Source organism: Ahaetulla prasina, chromosome 6 (genome assembly GCF_028640845.1).
Source record: "Ahaetulla prasina isolate Xishuangbanna chromosome 6, ASM2864084v1, whole genome shotgun sequence".
In the NCBI taxonomy this organism is placed as follows: Eukaryota; Metazoa; Chordata; class Lepidosauria; order Squamata; family Colubridae; genus Ahaetulla; species Ahaetulla prasina.
Genome location: NC_080544.1, coordinates 956110 through 977650, shown reverse-complemented (window position 1 = coordinate 977650; position 21541 = coordinate 956110). Strand labels below are relative to the sequence as shown.

At 40.6% G+C, this 21541-nt stretch overlaps 1 long non-coding RNA gene across 1 annotated transcript; it reads left to right on the top strand.

The window, feature by feature from the left end:
- Window positions 1-7251: 7251 nt before the first annotated feature.
- LOC131201417 (uncharacterized) lies at window positions 7252-13980 on the top strand. The gene is made up of 3 exons (XR_009155839.1): window positions 7252-9537; window positions 9734-10013; window positions 13272-13980. It is a non-coding gene; the product is annotated as an uncharacterized LOC131201417 (long non-coding RNA).
- Window positions 13981-21541: the final 7561 nt, after the last annotated feature.

Here is a 21541-nt window from a genome sequence, read left to right as displayed (position 1 = left end):
CACCTCCCATTTGTATGCGGATTCACCATTGTCTCGAATGAGAGCAATCACTGTTGTGTCATCTGCGAACTTCAGTAGTTTAACAGATGGATCGTTAGAGATGCAGTCATTGGTATACAGAGAGAAGAGAGGTGGGGAAACTACACAGCCTTGTGGGGGGCCCTGTGCAATTGTATAGGTATCTGATGTGATTCTGCTTAGCTTCACCTGCTGCTTCCTGTTTGTTAGGAAGCTTGTGATCCACTTACAAGTATGTTCAGGTACCTGTAGCTGGTTTAGCTTAGTTAGAAGAGTGTCTGGAATGATGGTATTGAATGCTGAACTAAAGTCTACAAAGAGGACCCTTGTCTTTGGAGATTCAAGATGTTGTATGATGTAGTACAGAGCCATATTAACAGCATCATTTGTTGATCTATTTGCTCGGTATGCAAATTGCAAGGAGTCTAACAGTGGATCCGTGATGGTTTTCAAGTGGGACAGCACTAGCCTTTCAAAGGTTTTTATGATTACAGATGTTAGAGCAACTGGTCTGTAGTTATTCAGTTCCTTGATGGTGGGCTTCTTCGGCACTGGGATGATGGTAGAGTGTTTGAAGCAAGAAGGAACATAGCACATCTCTAGTGATTTATTGAAGATATGGGTGAAGATGGGGGCCAATTGATCAGCATAGACTTTTAAGCAAGAAGAAGACCTAAGAGGTCTGTAAGGGGCATGCATAAGAGTACAAACATGCCTACCATTCCTGTCCTAATGTTCCCTTTGATTGTATCCAATTTGTATAGTTTTTCTTTTTTTATACTTATGCTTATATATATGCTTATATATTGTATAGTTATTTCATGCTAACGCTTACATATACTATTGTGACAAATAAATAAATAAAAATAAATAAATTTTGTCTGGGCCTGGAGCTTTTCCTGGCTTTTGTCTGTGAAATAGGTCTTGCACTTCCTTTTCTGTGATCACTAGGGGTTGTGAACCCAATGGGATGGGGTCAGTTGTAGGAGGCTTGGCTGTTGTTGGTGTGTCTGAGATGGGGATTGTGGAGATAGGTGGCTGTAGTTTCCTTTCAAACGCGCAGTAAAATACATTCAGGTCATCTGCCAGTTGTTGATTTCCTTCAGCCTGGGAGGGAGGTTTTCCGTATCCAGTGATATTTTTAAGAGTTTTCCACATGTTTGCTGGTTCATTTGTTGAGAACTGATTCTTTAGCTTTTCAGAGTAACTTCTTTTTTGCTGCTCTGATCTCCCTTGTTAATAAGTTTCTGGCCTGATAGTACAGCATTTTATCACCTTTTCTATAGGCTTCCTCTTTGGAATGACGTAGCTGCTTAAGTTTAGCTGTGAACCAAAGTTTGTTGTTACTGTATATTTGCAAGTTCCTGATCGGTACACATAGGTCTTCACGGAAGCTGACGTATGATGTTACAGTATCTGTGAGTTCATCCAGGTCTGCAGAGGTATCTTCAAAAATATTCCAACCAGTGCAGTCAAAGCAAGCCTGTAGCTTTAACTTTGCCTCCTCAGCCGAAGTTTTCACTGATTTAATTGTTGGTTTTGTAGTTTTAAGTCTTTCCCTGTAAGCAGGTACAAGGTGAATCATGCAATGATCAGAGTGTCCTATAGCTGCTCGTGGTAATGACCGATAAGCATCTTTTAGGGTTATGTAGCAATGGTCTAAAGTATTCTTGCCTCTAGTGGGACAATTGGCATGCTGAAAATATGTTGGTAGCTCTTTCCTTAAGTTTGCCTTGTTTAGATCTCCCAAAATAATGGCCAGTGAATCAGGGTATTTGGCTTCAGCCTCCATAATTAGATTAGACTAGTCCAACCCCTGCTCAAGCAGGAGAACCTGTACCATTTCAGAAAAGAGATAAGTCCAGTCTCTTCTTAAAAATCTCAGTGATGGAGTGCCCATGATTTCTGGAGGCAAGCTGTTCCACTGGTTAATTGTCCTCACTGTTAGGAAGTTTCTCCATAATTCCAGGTTGCTTCTCTCTTTATTTAGTTTCCAACCATTATTTCTTGTCCTGCCCTCTGGTGCTCTGGAGAATAATTTGACCCCCTCTTCTTTGTGGCAGCCCCTCAAATACTGGAATACTGCTATCATGTCACCCCTAATTCATCTTTTCTTCAGACTAGCCCGGGGGTCTGCAAACTTGGCTCTTTTAAGACTTCAATTCCCAGAGTTGAAGTCTACAAGTCTTAAAAGAGCCAAGTTTGCAGACCCCTGGACTAGCCAAACCCAAAACCTGCAGCCATTCTTCATATGTTTTAGCCTCCAGGCCTTTGATCATCTTAATTGCTCTTCTCTGAACTTTTTCCAAAGTCTCAACATCTTTTAAGTAGTATGGTGACCAAAGCAGTATTGGCATGGCCTTTACTAGGATTTCGTAAAGTGGTTTGTTGGCTTTATTGAAATTGTCCTCAATCTTTTCATAAAAAGCACTCACAGTATATAAGGCTAAAAGTATATAGCAGGTACAACATCTTGCAGAAAGGTGCTGATTAGTGCAGGGTATAAGGATAATATGATGATTCTACTGAAAAGTCTGCCTGGATTACCAGTTGCTAACCAACCACAATCTGCGGTGTTGGTGTTGACCTTTAACGCTCAACAGGACTTCGGAGCTGACCATCTGCAACGCTTCCTCTATTAGAAACTTGTCAGGCCAGTGTGATCTGAAAGAGATGTTTTTTTTTAAAAAAAAAATATATATTTTTACTGCTCTCAAAAGCTTTCTATCTGGCAGACAGGAGATGATCTTTGGCATTATTGTTTGCTCTTAACCCTCGTCTTCCATATTTAGGAACTGTCGGTTCCAACCTCTTTCCTCTTACTTTTCTTCGTTAATTGATTTTAGCATTTTAATGTTTGTTTGTTTGTTTTTAAAGAATTGTTGACTTCCTTACATGCTTACCTCAGCAAGATGGGCTAGGGAAGGGAGGGAGGGAGGGAGGGAGGGAAGAAGGAAAGAGAGACAGAATGATGGAGAGAGGAAGGGAGGGAGGGAGGAAGAAAGGAAGAAAGGAAGGGTGGAGGGATGGAGGGATGGAGGGATGGAGGGAGGAAGGAAGGAGGGAGGGAAGGAAGGATGGAAGAAGGGAGGGAAGAAAGGAGCAAGGGAGGAAGGAAGGAAGAAGGGCAGGAAGGAAGGAAGGAAGGAAGGAAGGAAGGAAGGAAGGAAGGAAGGAAGGAAGGGTGGAGGGAGGGAGGGAGGAAGGAAGGAAGGAGGGAAGGAAGGATAGAAGAAGGGAGGGAGGGAAGGAGCAAGAGAGGAAGGAAGGAAGGGTGGAGGGACAGAGGGAGGAGGAAGGAGGAGGGAGGAGGAGGAAGGAAGGAGAAAGGAAGGAAGGGTGGAGGGATGGAGGGATGGAGGGAAGAAGGAAGGAGGGAGGGAGGGAAGGAAGGATAGAAGAAGGGAGGGAAGGAAGGAGCAAGGGAGGAAGGAAGGAAGGAAGGAAGGAAGGGTGGAAGGACATAGGGAGGAAGGAAGGAGGGAGGGAAGGAAGGAAGGAGCGAGGGAGCGAGGGAGGAGGAAGGGAGAGAAGGAGCAAGGAAGGAAGGAAGGGTGGAGGGAGGGAGAGAGGGAGGGAGGGAAAGAAGGATAGAAGAAGGGAGGGAAGGAAGGAAGGGACAGAGGGACGGAGGGAGGGAAGGAAGGAAGGATAGAAGAAGGGAGGGAAGGAAGGAAAGGAGGGAGGGAAGCTTTAATGTATGACTGAGCAGTAATGCACAATAATATGTAAACTACATTACTCTGACTCACTGAGAATATTTATAATGGTGGCCATAAAGAGATTATCCTGAATCCCCAAAAGATGACCCTGGTGACCCTCAAGAGCCATCCTATACGATCATCAGCTCTAAGGACATCAGGTGGCCCAGCACATGGGCAAAAATCAGTGACAGCCAGGCCAAATCAACATAAATCAATGGGGGGGGTGTCGGCTTTGATGAAATAAAGCATTAAGCCATGATGTAATGCAGAGGTCCTTTCTTCTTTCCTTCTCTGAGTAATCCTGAAGAGCCTCCCAGTGCAATTTATCTCAGAGCCAGAGCTGATCTCTAGGTCTAAATCTGCAGGCCTTTGCTCTCTTGTTTCTTGCTGGTCCCCTCAAGTGACAATGTCATTCTGATCACAAGTCCGGAAGGAGGAGAGATTTTTCCTCTCTGAGCTGGAGAAAAGATGCTCAAACTCAGTTTGATTATAGCTTGGACACTAGGAAAGCAAAAACAAAACAAAACCCACTTTCAGCTGTTCATTTAGCAAAGGTTAATGTTGGCTTTCACCAGAATGAACTGATGAAGTAATGATTAATATACTCCGTGTTTGCAAGGGTTGCTCTTTGTAGAAAACACAAAGAGAGGGAGTTTTTTCAAGGTGATTACGCTTACATTTTATAGCTGAGGAAGCAAATGACAAATGTCCTTTCCCACAGATGCTAATTAAGAGTTTGTGGCGTCTGGTAAGTTGTCTTGCATAGCACACAAAGCACTGAGAAACAAAGCTGGCAGTCTCGAATTGAACTTTAACCTCTGTCACCACCGTCCCTCACCTCAGAGCTATGTGCCACCTTGAAAGATGGCTCAAGAATTAAAAAAAAAAATAACACAAGGAAAACAAAGATTTTTTTTAATTTAACAGATAATTTGGAGTTTGTTGATGCATGGAGACATAAAAATGGGAGCTTGAAGGAATATAACTTTTCTGAAAGATCTAGATCTTTGTCAAGAACAGGTGTGATTTGGATTGCTAAGGCTTTGGTTTTTTAATGTTTATAGAGGGGGGAACATTTCAAAGACTTTTTCAAATCACAATCCACCATCTCTAACTTTTAAAACGACAAATGGATCTTTTAGGTGGAGATTGAATGAGCAAAGAAAATGGCAGCGGAGGGTTAGAAAAAGAAGTTAAAGGATCTTTTTGAGAATAAACTTTAACAAAGGAGAACTTGAAGTTAAGTTTGTGCATTGATAATGGATATGCAATTGCTAAATTTTATAAACTGTTGTTGAAATTGGAAACAGGAATAACAGGTTAAAGGATATATATGGTGTATGATAACGTATGCTAAGAATTTTGGTTATAATAAAAAATAATATATAAATGGATCAATGCAAAAATGTATGGTTAAAATGGATGACAAATTAACAATGTGTTATGATCTCAAAAAGAATTTTTATAAAATAATGTATCTTTAGGATACATTAGGATTGAGGGTTCAGTCCTAGAGCAGCTGATGTTTCTCTATCAGAGAACAAAGAGAAAATATCTGCTGCGAACTTCTGCATAGGCATTAGGAAGGGCATCCGGCCAGTAAATGCTCAGCTCTATCAAATCACCCCGGCTCTACCCTGAATTAAGGGATTATATGGTCATAAAAAGAGAGGGTTTTTTAAAATGTATCTTTGCTACATAACACCAGATAAATTATCTATAATATATGAAGGCATTTCAAATATATGTTGGAAATGTGAATGCTTGGTGGACATGAAAAAGAGCTTCAAATACATACATGAATACAGAGGACCATAAAGATTAATATCCATTGAAGACAGAGTATTTCCTTTTAAGATTGATGGATAAACAGAAAAAACCCATGGAAGATTATTTCAATATAGGATTACTGTGATGAAATTATTACATAGAAGATTCGAGATGGAACAATTTGGCATTATACACTGTGCAGGAATGGTTGCTGAAACTGGCGGATCTTGCTGAAATGGATAAACAAAATTGATTAGAGAAAAGACAATCAATATTTATTGGTGACTGGAAGCCAATTTTTCTTTGGCTTCCTTCTAGCATTTTTTTTACTTCCTTTTTGCTTTCTTTCTTTTCCTTTTTTCTTATTTTGTGTTAATTTGTATCCTTTTTTTAAACATTTTATTAAAAAGTAGATGATGGATGGATGGACGGACAGAGACAGACAGACACAGATGAAAGAAAGAGAGAGAGACAGACAGACAGACCGACAGATGATAGAGACAGATGATAGATGGATATAGATAAATAGAGAGACAGATAGACAGACAGATGATAGAGACAAATGGTAGATAGATAGATAGATAGATGATAGATAGATAGATAGATAGATAGATAGATAGATAGATAGATACAGATATAGATAGATGATAGATAGATAGATAGATAGATAGATAGATAGATAGATAGATAGATAGATAGATAGATACAATGATAGAAAAATAGATGATAAACACAACTCTCTCTCTCTTTCTCTCTCTCCCTCCCCCCCACTCTCTCATTCAAAAATCTTACCTAAAGAAAGATCTTCCACATCTCTGTAATCCCACAATATATTCCTGAGTCATTGAAAAAAATTTATTTTTTATTTTTTTATTTATTTGTCACAACAATATATATAGGCATCACACAAAAAGATTATACATATATAAACATATATATGAGGAAAGATAAGTATAAGCATATATATAAAAGAAGAAAAAGAAAAACAATAGGACAGGAACGGTAGGCATGTTTGTGCTCTTATGCACGCCCCTTATGGTCCTCTTAGGAATGGGGTGAGGTCAATAGTAGAAAGTTTTTGGTTAAAACTTTTGGGATTATGGGAAGAGACCACAGAGTCAGGTAATGTGTTCCAAGCACTGATGATTCTGTTACAGAAGTCATATTTTCTGTAATCTATATTAAAACAGTTAACATTAAGTTTAAATCTATTGGTGTGTTTTTTTTGGTGTTTTTTTTACATTTATATCCCGCCCTTCTCCGAAGACTCAGGGCGGCTTACACTATGTTAACAATAGTCTTCATTCTATTTGTTGCTCTTGTATTATTGCAATTAAAGCTGAAGTAGTCTTTAACAGGAAGGACATTACAATAGATGATTCTATGAGTTAAACTTAGATCTTGTCAAAGGCAACGGAGTTCTAAGTTTTCTAAGCCTAGGATTTCAAGTCTGGTGGTATAAGGTATTTTGTTGTTTTCAGAGGAGTGGAGAACTCTTCTTGTAAAATATTTCTGGACAAGTTCAATTGTATTGATATCAGAAATGTGGTGTAGGTTCCAGACAGACGAGCTGTATTCTAGAATTGGCCTAGCAAATGTTTTATATGCTCTGGTTAGTAGTGTAGTGTTTTTGGAAAAGAAGCTACGCAAGATTAGGTTTACAACTCTTAGAGCCTTTTTTGCTATGTAGTTGCAGTCGGCTTTGGCACTTAGATCATTGGATATGAAAACTCCAAGGTCTTTAACAGGGTGGGGGTCATCAGTAAGGTAATGTCCATCAAGCATGTACTTAGTGTTTGGGTTCTTTTTTCCAATATGTAAAACTGAGCATTTGCTGGTTGAGATTTGGAGTTGCCAAGTTTTAGACCAAGCAGTTAGATGATCAAGGTCTTTTTGAATGGTAGATGTATTGTCGGTGGTGTTAAATAGTTTGACATCGTCAGCAAAGAGAACACAATTACTTGAGATATGGTCACAAAGATCATTTATGTATAATATGAAGAGTGTTGGTCCAAGAACGCTGCCTTGAGGAACGCCACTCTTGACAGGAACAGGATTTGATAGAGCAGTAAAAGTAGTTGTTTTTTTTTATGTTATAGGTCTTTTGTGGTCCATTTCCAAATCTACAGGAACTCTTGCCTTGCTCTGACTTCCAACTATTTGTGTTTCTTAAACAGGAATGTCCAGAAATCAGGAGATCATGAATTCTAGGCCTGCCTTTGACTTGAAGCCAGTGGGGTGACTTTGGGTCTCTCTGTCTTTCTCTCTCTCTCTTTCTCCCTCCCTCCCTCCCTCGGATGCACAGAAGAGCAAACCACTTCTAAAACCTGGTCAATGGTTACCTATGCAGGTAACCACAAAGAATCAAGACAATTGCTTGGGATTTTTTTGCATAGGAGTACACACACACATACGGCATGAAATGAGAATATAGATGGAGGTAAGAACAGCAAGCAATCTGACTTTGTTTCTCTTCTGCTTAGCATGGAGGTGAGTTGATTTTAATGACTCCTGTTTGAAGTACATAATGGTAGATATGGCGGTACTGATTTTAGACTTCTATCGGTCCCATGGTTGATAATATCTACCTAGAGAAAAATGCTTTGACCTGGGCCAGTTTTATAGAGTGGTATTCAATCCTTTTCTGTTGATGCCGGAATATTTCAATCGGTTTGCATTTTTATTTTATCACCGCTAAATTAGCATCGTGTCTTAAAATATATTTTAAAGCAAGCAGTAAACCTAAGTGCTTTTTAACAGTTGCCTTCAAAGGCCACCACCCCATATCAGTGATAAATCCCCTTGTAGAGACAGCGAGCAATTACATCATGCTCACATTTGTTTTAGCTGTTCGATTTTGAAATAAAATACCGGGTGTTAATTGAAGTTTTTTTATATGTAGAGGTAGATTTGATCACTGTAAGTAATAAAGTTTTGGCTCTTCTAGCCAAACATTTAAAGCATTAATATGCAGGAACGACGATAAATATAAAGGAAGAAAACCTACCCTGGATCTTTAAATGTCACATAAATGGCCATTGATATATTAGCTTGTATACTAACAAGCTCATAACTTCCAACATTTTTCTAATAACGAGAAAACATTCGCTTTTAATTATGTCTACTTTCTATCCTTGGTTTGGGAACAAGCTGTTTTTCATTGGACTCAGCGGTTAAAATACCCGATTAAAAACATTCAAAAATATAACTAAAAAGGTAGTCCTCCACTTATGACCATCATTGAGCCCAACATTTCCCTTGCTAAGCAGGACAGTTGTTAAGTGAGTTTTACCCCATTTTGCGACCTTGTTTCCCACAGTTATTGTGAATCTCTGCAGATGTTAATAACCCAATTATTAATTGAATCTGGCTTCCCCATTGACTTTGCTTATCAGAAGATCGCAAAAGGGTTAGGGAATACGGCAACTGTCATAAATATGAATCAGTTGCCAAACATCTGAGTTTTGATCATACGACCCAACGGTTGTGTAGAAAGTTAGCACCCACCCCTCTCCTAGAAGAATAAAATATTCTAGGAAATATTAAAAGGCAGAATATTTCCCCTAAAAGAGAAATAAAAATCTTAAAGGAAACAGAAACTCAGCCTCAGCTCCCTGCCCCCAGCAAATATTTTGCTGCCAGCCTATCTACAAGACAAAAGACTGGGCCAGCCTATCTACAAGACAAAAGACCTTCACCCTCAGGACATAATAGGATTAGCTCTCTACCCATCTAGCAGCAGAGCTCACCACATGGCACCCAGGGAGTGGTTCAACCAAACGTAATTCAAACAAACATGACTCCACATGGGAGTCTGACAACAACCAATAGAATATATTTCTTGCACAGGAACAGGAAACTCAAGGGCAAGGCCCAAGAGAGGGTATAAATACCTCTCTATCTCAAACCCATGTGTTCAGCTGCACCAGGACTTGAAACCCATGTCCTGTCCATCAATAAACCATCTTTCCAATCAACCGCCATGTTTCCAGTGTCTTTCTCCCCACTTGGAACTGAACCCAGATGGACATTTCTTCCAACAGTTGTAAGTATGAAGAAAAGGTCACAACTCAGTTTTTTAGCACAGCTGTAACTTTGAACTGTTGCTAAACGAGTGATTGCAAATACCTATACATTGTTTCATATCATCAAAGATAAACTCACATATATTACAAATGTGAAGGCAAATTGCTTCCCTCACTTCACTGAAAAATCTAATTCATAGCTTTTTTTTTTTTTAGAAGAATGACTCGGCTATCAAACCCAGGTCCCCGGAGGGAAACCTTGTACCCAGAATTTATGCAGCTGACAGAAATACTCATCGCTGTATAGCAATCCGGAGAAAAAGACTAAGAGGTTTTCTCTTTTCACCTGACTTCTGGCTGCTCACCTTCTTTTGTCTCTAAAGAGAAGAAAATTTAGTGGTGGCCTCTAGTGGAAGAGGACATTTTTATTTTCTGAATTTTCCCTATGTCAAAACCAGGGGTAGTATTCACTTACTTTCCCTACTGATTTGTAAAGGTGAGTGTGCATGCATGTGCCTGGCCTCAAAAACATGTCTAAATAGGATGAAATAGAACAATGGTAGTCAAGGGGCCGTGGTAGCTCAGGCTGTAAGAAGCCTGTTATTAGAGCACAGCAGCCTGCAATTACTGCAGGTTCAAGCCCGGCCCGAGGTTGACTCAGCCTTCCATCCTTTATAAGGTAGGTAAAATGAGGACCCAGATTGTTGGGGGGGCAATAAGTTGACTTTGTAAATATACAAACAGGATGAGACTATTGCCTTATACACTGTAAGCCGCCCTGAGTCTTTGGAGAAGGGCGGGATATAAAAGTAAATTAAAAAAAAATAAAAAAAACCTGGTCCCTACTGCCCACTAGTGGGTGTTCCAGCTTTCATGGTGGGCGATAGGGGTTTTGTTCGATACTGAAGCACTTTCCCTTTTTTAAATTTAATTGACTTTTTAAAAAAATTTCATATCATTATTTAAAAACATTTTCATTAGGTTTTCATAAAATTCCCCGTGACAACTTGAATTTCTCAAAATATACTATTTGTATCGCTCGCGCATAAGTTTAGTTCACATTTTTTTAATTTCATTTTGTCACAACAGTATACACAAACATTGTCATAAATAAAACAATATATCATGAAGAAAATATATATATATATAAGTAAAAAAATATGCATCAGCTATATTAATTTGATATAATGAAGGGAACAATAGGACAGGAACAGTAGGCACTTTTGTGCTCTCATGTAAGCCCCTTATAGTCCTCTTAGGAATGGGGTGAGGTCAATAGTAGTTTTTGGTTGAAGATTTTGGGATTTTGAGTAGAGACTATGAAGTCAGGTAATGAGTTCCAAGCATTAACAAACTCTGTTACAGAAATCATATTTTCTGCAATCAAGTTTGAAGCGGTTGACATTAAGCTTGAATCTATTTTTTGCTCTTGTAATATTGCGATTGAAGCTGAAGTAGTCTTTTATAGGAAGGATATTGCAATAGATGATTTTGTGTGTTAAACACAGGTCATGTCGAAGTCGGCGGAGTTGTAAGTTTTCTAATCCCAGGATTTCAAGCCTGTCGGTATAAGGTATTTTGTTGTTTTCGGAGGAGCGAAGAACTCTTCTAGTAAAATATTTCTGGACGCATTCTATTGTATTTATGTCAGAGATGTGGTTACGTTACGTTACGTAAGTGAAACTAAATGGTGCTATAGTGCAGCCGCAAACAAAAGAGCCTCGTCCCAGAATAGCTTGAGCATCTCCCCCCACACCACCCAGCTGTAACAGACAAGCAGAGCTGGTAGCCAGCACCCCGTCAAACCCAATCCACGATACACGAGAGCCATGCGCAGACGACAATACATGGTGCAGGCTCTTTTGTTTGCAGACGCACTGCTCAGGACGCAGTTAGATTTGTGAGAGTGAGCACAAACCAGTGGGCGGTTAGAAAATTTTACTACTAAATAGATACAAAAGTGGGCGGTAGGTATAAAAAGGTTGACTACCCCTGGCATAGAGCCTGGGGGGGGGGGCACCAGCGATATCTATTACCGGTTCGCACAATCCGGTCAGAACCAGCTGAATACCACCTCTGTTCAAGACCCCCACATGGAGAATTAAGTGCATCGCTTTAAATTTGAACTGAAGCTGGGTCTCCTGTTTCAATCCAGTAACCAGTGTTGGAAGAAGAAAAATAGCCAATTTGTGATCTTCATCCTCAGCCGTTGTGGCTGTCTTGCATTTGCAAATGTTTTGGCGTTTTTTTCCACTGTAGCCGTACCAGCGGAATTGTGTATACAGATAACCTTCGCCTTATGACCACCATTGAGCCCCAAATTTCTATTTTATGACCTTTCGTGCTACAGCTCTTAAGTGAATCGCTGACGTTGTTAAGTTAGTAACACGGTTGCTCGGTGAATCTGGCTTCCCCATTGAACTTGGCTTGTCACTAGATCGCAAAAAGTTGATCACGTGACTTCGGGATACTGCGACTGTCATAAATATGAAACGGTTGCCAAGCATCTGAATTTTGATCACACGAACTTGGGGATGCTAGAAAGGCCGTAAGTGTGAAACACGGTCACAAGCCATTTTTTTCAGTGCCGTTCTACATCCACATGGAGGGAAGTATGCAGTGGAGTACCCCAAGGCTCTGTTTTAGGCCCAGTACTTTTCAACATCTTCATCAATGACTTGGACGAAGGGATAGATGGGGAACTCATCAAATTTGCAGATGACACCAAGCTGGCAGGAATAGCCAACACTCCAGAAGATAGGCTCAAGATACAGAAAGATCTTGACAGACTTGAACATTGGGCGCTATCTAACAAAATGAAATTCAACAGTGCAAAAGTAAGGTTCTACATTTAGGCAAAAAAATCAAAATGCACAGGTACCATATATGTGGTACCTTGCTCAATAGTTGTGAGAGGGATCTTGGAATCCTAGTGGACACCACTTAGATATGAGCCAGCAGTGTGCAGCAGCTGATAAAAAAGCAAACACAGTTCTGGGCTGCATAAACAGAGGGATAGAATCAAGAACACGTGAAGTGTTAGTGCCACTTTATAATGCCTTGGTAAGGCCACACTTGGAATACTGCATTCAGTTTTGGTCGCCACGATGTAAAAAAGATGCTGAGACTCTAGAAAGAGTGCAGAGAAGAGCAACAAAGATGATTAGGGGACTGGAGGCTAAAACATATGAAGAACGGTTGCAGGAACTGGGTATGTCCAGTTTAATAAAAAGAAGGACTAGGGGAGACATGATAGCAGTGTTCCAATATCTCAGGGGTTGCCACAACGAAGAGGGAGTTGGGCTGTTCTCCAAAGCACCTGGGGGTAGAACAAGAAGCAATGGGTGGAAACTGATCAAGGAAAGAAGCAGATTAGAACTAAGGAGAAATTTCCTGACAGTTAGAACAATTAATAAGTAGAACGACTTGCCTGCAGAAGTTGTGAATGCTCCAACACTGGAAATTTTTAAGAAAAAGTTGGATAACCATCTGTCTGAGATGGTGTAGGGTTTCCTGCCAGGGCAGGGGGTTGGACTAGAAGACCTCCAAGGTCCCTTCCAACTCTGTTGTTATTATGACAGTATACACAGCAAATGAGATAATTATGCTGGATTTCGTATCACAGATCACTAGACGAACACTTCCCAAGCATTTAGGACTGCGTATTATTATTATTATTATTATTATTATTATTATTATTATTATTATTATTATTATTATTATTATTATTATTATTATTATATAATTTTTTTAGGAGTCTACCAAAGTACACAGAAGGTCTTGTCCTGTGACTTTTGCGCACCAAAGCAATGCGAACTAGCACCCTTGGAGTATCTGAGTAGCTTTGTGAGACAACCACTCCCTGGAATTCAAGACACACGGAGTAGAGAAACTCTTCCATTCCTCTTTATTAACTTTGTCTGTGCTGCTTTAGAACTCACTTATCACTGCCCGGCATCAACTTGGATTGCTACGCCATAATACAATTTATTCTCTTGGCGACTGCATTTCTCTCGGAAAAGTCCAGGAATGAAGGAACACGGAACTCTATTAAGTTGCATCAGAAGCACTAAGCGTCACGAAGAAACAAGGTCAGGGTGAAATAAAACCGTTTTCTTAGGGACTGATAACAGCAGAGCCAAAGCGATCTGGTGATTAATCCTGACAACTTGCACTGGAAGACACCAGAAATCCAACCTTGGCTCTTTTGCTGATACATTAGTGACGGTGATAGGTTTTAAATGGCATCTACAGTATACAGTATATTCAAGTCTTATTGGGACACTTTGCTTCAGGGAAGCCTTGCCATCGTTGCCCTCCAGAGGTGTGAGTCACATATAGAGAGTCACATATAGTAGCAACCAGTTCACCCAGCACTGGAAACATGAGCATGTGCACGCATGCATGCACAAAACACGGCAATTCATTCACACGCACCATCTGCATATGCGTCCAGCATCAAAAACGCAGCAATATAGGACAGGATTGCACACGGGTGGGTAGGTGGGCGGGCGGGCAGGCCCACCCTCCACCCGCAGGTCGCTGCTACCAGTTCGCCTGAACCGGTCCAAACCAGCTGAATACCACCTCTGGTGCCATCAAGGAAAACTGATGCCATCAAGGAGAACAGATTCACATTGAAGCCATACTGGTGGTTTCAGGAGCAGATTGGAAGTGCAAAGATGTATGCAGAAGCAGAATAACAGAGTTGGAAGGGACCTTGGAGGACTTCTAGTCCAACCCCCTGCTCAAGCAGGAGACCCTATACCAGGTCAGACAAGTGACTGTCCAGTCTGTTCTTGAAAACCTCCAGTGACGGAGCTCCCACAGCTTCTGGGACAAGTGTTCCATTGATCAATTGTTTCCACTGCCAGGGAATTTCTCCTTAGTTCTAAGTTGGATCTTTCTTCAATGTTCTTCCACCCTTACTTAAGAAGGCTGAGGAAACTTGGACTGTATGTCATTGGCATATTTCTCTGTTTGGTATTCAAATATAAGCTTAATTGTCTCCTTCCCATGCACAATATATTTCAGGAAGGAAGGGAGAGAAAATATATTCATCCATCCATCCATCCATCCATCCATCCATCCATCCATCCATCCATAAAGTAGTTACTGAATTTACAAATGCCTAATCTGATTTGATGATATTCTGATTAGTTCTGATGCAGAATTTTGATGACCGGCTGGTCTTAAAACTATGATGATGTCATCCATTCAGTCATGTCTAACTCTTGGTAATTCAATGGGGCAGGTCTCTCCACATCTTCCTATCTGGCACAACTTATTAAAACTATTTGTTGTGTCCTCCTCGCCTCCGTCCGAACGATGGCTTAATTAGCCGGCTCTTATCAGCTCTGGCAGCAAAAGAATCAGCGTCTGCCAAGAGCCCTTGATAGCTACCAGGATGCCGGTGAGTCACAACCTTCAGCTCTAGCCAATCCGTGGATTTGCCTGATACAAAGAGACACACCAGCTCTTGCTGCCTTTTATATCCTGTGGGGTGTGGCTCCATGACTCAGCACTTCCTAGGCCTGCCCCTCCCCTGCTTCTGTTGTTCCCTTCTCTCCCGCCTACCAAACCTAGGATTCAACCAAGCCTGATTGCTGTCAGCTGGGTCTGCAGGCGTGGCCTGGGGGGGGAAGAGTCAGGGGAAGGAGGCCTCATTATCTCTTTCACCTGAACTGCTTCTGGCTCCTGGAGCTGAGCCAGGAAGGCCGGTACTCCCGAGGTAAGTCCTGACGGCCCTTCCCCCTCACTGTCCAAGTCACTTTCTGGCAGCAGGCCTGGCTCCAAGACACTTTCTGGCAGCAGGCCCGGCTCCAAGACACTTTCGGGGATGGGGCCAGGTTCGGGGGCGGGAGCCACAACACCATTTGAAACACTAATGCTGTTCATACATCCTACAGCAAATGAGAGGGTAAAATATAATTAGAAATAAAAAATCTATGGAGATATGTAACTATCAGGGATATTTACAATGTAGACTAAGAAAGAAACAAATGGTCTTAAAAGCTGGACATTTTCCAAAGTTTATGGCGAGGTGCGCAGAGGAAGGAAAGAAGGAAGGAAGGAAGGAAGGAAGGAAAGGTGTTTTGTAGGAACCTCTAAATCAGGGGTGTCAAACTCAAGGCCTATGGGCCAGATGTGGCCCGTGGAATGCTTAAATCCAGCCAGTGGGGCCACCTTGGGAATACCAAAGAACTGGCCCGCTGTGTGCCTCTGCCAGCTAAAATGGGCCCCGTGAGGCCCCCCATGGCCCATTTTCAGCCTCCACAGCCTCCTGCAACACTTTGCCAGCCAAAAATGGGCCATCCAGTGGCTTCACGAGGACCCCGAGTGGCCCATTTTTGTCTGGCAGAGTGCTGCAGGAGGTCATTCAGGCCAAAAATGAAGCAGAAAAGGCCGCGCATACACCCCCGTGCCCCGCTTTGACTGGAAGGATGCTGCAGGAGGAGTTCATCCCATCTCGCCCCCTCTCCCTACTCCCCCCTGTCCCCTGGAGGAGAACTACAATGCTGAACTGCCCCTCAAAGAAATCCAGTGTAACACCCCTGCTCTAAATGCTATTGTCATCAGCTCCCAACCTCTTATTTCTTCTGGTCACAAAATGAATGTCCAACCGTTTCCGTTCTCCTTAAGTCCCTTTCCAAATTTGTCAACTTGTCCTGTCATTCAGACCTGCTTCTTGGAAATAAGCCATCACAATTTACTCTATACTGGATAATAAACGTAAGGCCATATCGGGGAATTTGCATTTCATTTCCTCGGTTTGCATATCATAAAACATTTATCACACCCCTGGGCTACAGGCTGAATAATGGCTGGCTGAAAAGCATTGATGTACCTACCACTGGCCCGGCTGGGAAACAAAAGAGTGAAGTCCACAGATGCCACCCGGCTTTCAGTTTTGCTCACCGATTGGTCACTTTGAAAGGCTTTAGAGAAGTCCTCAAGATAATCCGTATTGGAAATAGGAAGGAAAATAACTGAGCTCAAGACCTCAAAAGCCAAAGCATTCATGGAGGAATGCAATGCCAAAATCTACAAGATGGCGCGTATGGGCTCATGATTGAATTCCCATCTTTTTGGTACATGCATACATAGGAGTGGGGCTTCTGTTTTGACCATGTTTCCACCATCTTGCAGATTTACACACACACACACACCCTAGTGCTCCTGGCCATAAGGAAATTCCAGGTAGTCACAGTAGCCAACAGTGACTGGAAGACCTGTACACATGGGAGGGGGGGAGAAGAGAGAGAGAGAGCATACTAGATGGTAGTGAATTCAAAGAAAACAACCTTGAAATACACAGAACCAGCCATAGTAGCTGTATCCAAAACTCCTAATGTCAGCCCTGGAGGCCATCTTTTTCTTTGGATTTTCAGGGCTGCCACACTTGATGCTGTGGGAAACTGGGAGGTGGAATTACATGGAGTTGTAGAGATATCTAGCCATAACGACATTCTTTTCTCTGGGAGTCAAGGACATTCAGCCTGCACCTGAAATGGCGTGACTAAGAGGCATCTCCAGTTGGGATGGTGGAGTGATTGGACCATGTGATGGACATGTGGGTGCAGGGGACCCATATGTCTTTTGGGTGAGGAAAACCCAGAAGCTTTCAGATTCAGGTTTTCCCAGATGTGCCAATATGACATCTCAAATAAAGTGGAACTTTGAGGAACTTTTAGCCTTGGAGTCTTCTTTCGTTGGAGGTGTTGCTTGGAACCCTAAACTATTGCTAGGGTTCCTATTACTATCATTGGCAAGAATTTTGGCAGCTTGTAAACCCACTATTTATTTTTATACACAATGAATGAAATCATGAAGTTGGTAATTTGGAAGAAAGGTGTAATGAGGTGTTACAATACCTTATTTTAATAAATCATTCATTTGGAGTTATAAAGCATGTTAAAAATGCATTTGATCTTAAAATGTGTTGGTTTCAACAAAAACCAACAAAACGTTGCTTTGGTTTCAACAAAAACCAACAAAAGCTTCTGAGAGCATCAGATTTCCCAGAGAATGGTTTGGAAATTGACTTCACTAGTTTGAAAGGATAAAATAATGAAGGGGACATTGCACAGATGTACTTTGGGCCTATCCCATAATAATCCCATTATGGTTTAATATTGCTAAATTTGTCAGTACAATATTGGGAAGAGAAATAAGATTTAAAGCATTGACATAGGTCTAAAGATATACTAATTTGGGGGGATATCAACATCTGAGCAACTCAGAATTTCCTATAAATAGATTATAGCTGAAGAACATCATTTTACATCTTTGGAGTCAACCTGCTATATCAACAATGAAAACCTGAATTAAAGGCACATGTTTATTTTCCCCTACAGACTGATCTCATATCAAATAAAGATCTGTTTTTAGACAATCACAATTTATTTTCTTGTTTAAAATATGAATCATTTCTTTTTTTAGTTTATATATGTATATTAGTTTATATATGTAGGTCTTGGTGTATTTGGGACTTTTCCCGTGTAAGGTTGAGAGTATCTAGGCGACGTTTCAACGAGGTCCCACTCGTCATCTTCAGGCTGGAGCTTTCGGCTTTGTGCTTGTGCAAGCAAAGCTGCCGTCTCTCTATAAATACTGGTGGGGAGGTGGGGAGTGTAGCTGTAAGCGGGTTGGTTGGCTGCGTGGTTGCATCTTGATTGGTACATGGAGTGGGTGTTTGCAGATTAGTCGGCTGCTTCATAGCATCCTGTGTGGATGTGGTCCTAGTTGTGTGCCCATTAGTCTTTTGTGTTGTAACGACCTGGTTAATGGGCTGTGTGGAAACATCCTGAGTTCTGGAAATGTGACCTCCTGAGTCTTGTGCTGTAACATCCTGGGTGGTAGGTTGTGTTATAATGTCCTGAGCTTTGGTGTTGTAGTTTGTTGTAGTATGTATGTATGTATGTTATATAACATATATATACTAAAATGAATGTGTAATTGATGGTATGCATTTCATTGCATTGTAATTATTTCTATTTTCTTTATTTTTCTTTATTTTGTTTTACTGTCTTTTGTATATAAAAAGCAATTAAAAACAAAAATCACTAGATGGCAGCAAAGAGACACAGAAAACCTGAACTCATTGCTTCCATCCAATGGACACCTCTCTTTCTGCAATCCAGAATAACAGTTGGAAAGGACCTTGGAGGTCTTCTAGTTGAACCCTTATGTTCAAGCAGGAGACTCTACCATTTCAGACAAATGGTTATCCAACATCTTCTTAAAAACTTACAGTGTTGGAGCATCCACAACTTCTGCAGGCAAGTTGTTCCATTGATTAATTGTTCTAACTGTCAGGAAATTTCTTCTTAGTTCTAAATTGCTTCTCTCCTTGATCGGTATCCATCCATTGCTGCTTCTCCTGCCTGTAACTATTTTTCATATGTTTTAGCCTCCAGCCCCCTAATCATCTTTGGTGCTCTTCTCTGCACTCTTTCTAAAGCAGTGGTCACCACCTGGTGGTCCGTGGACCACTGGTGGTCTGCGAGAAAATTATGGTGGTCCGCGGAAAAGTTATGTGCATTTTTTATATTGCACTAAATATTATTTATCTTTTTTTAAAAAATCATATTAGTGGTCCACGGGATTTAAAACTATGAATTTAGTGGTCCCTGAGGTCTGAAAGGTTGGTGACCCTGTTCTAAAGTATCAACGTCTTTTTTTATAACATGGTAAAAAAAATTGGATACACTCCAAATTTGATCAAGTTAATTTTGAACAAGGAGGTGAAAGAATGACCAGTGTTTACTCAGAGGCAGGAGCAGGAATGGGTGACAATTATTTGTCTGAAGTGGTGTAGGGTTTCCTGCCTAAGCAGGCGGTTGGACTAGAAGACCTCCAAGGTCCCTTCCAACTCTGTTATTCTATTCTATTCTATTCTATTCTATTCTATTCTATTCTATTCTATTCTATTCTATTCTATTCTATTCTATAGTGATGGGCTGATGGCCTCTGCATATAAAAATTACCAAAATTATGAGCCAAAATTCAGACCTTGTCACAACAAAAATGTTAGGAGAAGCAGAGAAGGGTCACAGAAGTAAAACTCTATTCCATTCTTATTTAAAAATGTATAATAAAGGGCTGAGAAACAGATGAGCTGGTGATCTGGAAATCATTAATATAACCACATTTTCTTATAAACTAAAAGAATTCTTGTGTAATTCTATATACACACATATAAATAATTAAAACAGACTTGCCTTCATCTATTTGTCCAAAATTTTGCAGACTTCATCATCTTAGCTATAAAAGGAAGCAATAAAAGAAAACCTTTTATGGCAGAATATTTCCTCCAATTCTATTAAAATTAAAAATATTAGAAGCAATTTGTGGTTTTTCCCGGAGATTCAATGAGGCACAGAAGGTTTTAGATTTCCAAATCTTACTTTGGAAGTCCCTGTTTTGAATGAGGGACTATATTAAATGGTCCAAGCTGATTCAGTCTGTTTCTAAATCACCAAGCAAAGGTCTCCATAGTCAATTAAGATCTTGAATACAAGTACTCAACTCAGCGTATGCTCAGATGCAAACAAAAAGCTTCTATAAACATTTGGAACTTAATGCAGGGATCAGTTAGTGCACCCCAAGAAATGATCATGTTGATCAGGGCAAGACAAGAAACAATGGATGGAAACTAATCAAGGAGAGAAGCAGTCTGGAATTAAGGAGAAACTTCCTAACAGTGAGGACAATTAACCAGTGGAACATCTTGGCTTCAGAAGTTGTGGGTGCTCCATCACTGGAGGCTCTTAAGAAGAGATTGGACAGCCACTTATCTGGAATGGTAAAGGTACTCCTGCTTGAGCAGAGGGTTGGACTAAAAGACCTCCAACTCAGGGGTGAAATTCAGCAGGTTTTGACAGATTCTGGAGAACCGGTAGTGGAAATTTTGAGCAGTTCGGAGAACCAGTAGCGGAAATTTTGAGTAGTTCAGAGAACCAGCAAATGGCCCCAGAGTGGGGTGGGAATGGAGATTTGCAATATCCTTTCCCTGGAGTGGGGTGGGAATGGAGATTTTGCAGTATCCTTCCCCTGGAGCGGGATGGAAATGGAGATTCTGCAGTATCCTTCCCCTGCCACGGCCACCAAGCTACACCCACCAACCACACCATGCCCACCGAGCCACACCCACAGAACCAGTAGTAAAAAAAAATTGGATTTCACCACTGATCCAAGTCTATTATTCTGTTATTCTGATCCATGGTCACTCTTTGGCTAGATAATCCAATAGAAAGTAGAATTCCACGAATGTGCTGGAACTCCTAGAAACAGTCTTAGAATGAGCTACTAAGAAGCTCTAAATCACAAAATGAATGTCCATTTTATTTTTCTTTTAGATACAAGACTAGGAAGTGTTGATACAAGCAGCTCAGTCATATACAGGTTTGCTCAGATGTAAGTCCTACCTAACTCAATGGAGTAGATTGAGTAGATGTGCATGAAATTACGGTGATGGTCTTCGTTAGGGCATTTTTTAATTTTCTGGTGAAATCTATTCATTGTGAATATGAACATTTAAAGTGCCGTTAAAGAATTAAGTTGTGTATTTGTTTAAATAGCTCTCTCTAAAAGGCCTGGAAAAGTGGCTGATTTGTCCCATTCATCAAAAGCCTCAGGTACTGATTCCAAGGGCTTCAAATTGCAGAATGTTAAAATTTAAGGAGCCATTGCTTTTTTTTTTTTTTTGGAAAAGTTTTTAAAAAAAATTTTAGACAGACATACATAAAAAAACATCTTCAATACAAATACAAGCAGTGTGTCGGTTGGTTGATTACAAATCTTTTGTGCAATTTCACCAAATTCATGTCATTTAATTTATCTAATTTCACATTCTACCAGTCTGATACATATCCAATTTTTTTAGTCCATTATTCATTTGTTTAACTATAAGTATTTCTTCTCTCACTTTATACAAAGTATTCAATTTTGAATTAATTATATTGCATCGTTCATATCACCATCCTGAATCAAACCACTGATATTCCATTTTATTTTATATAT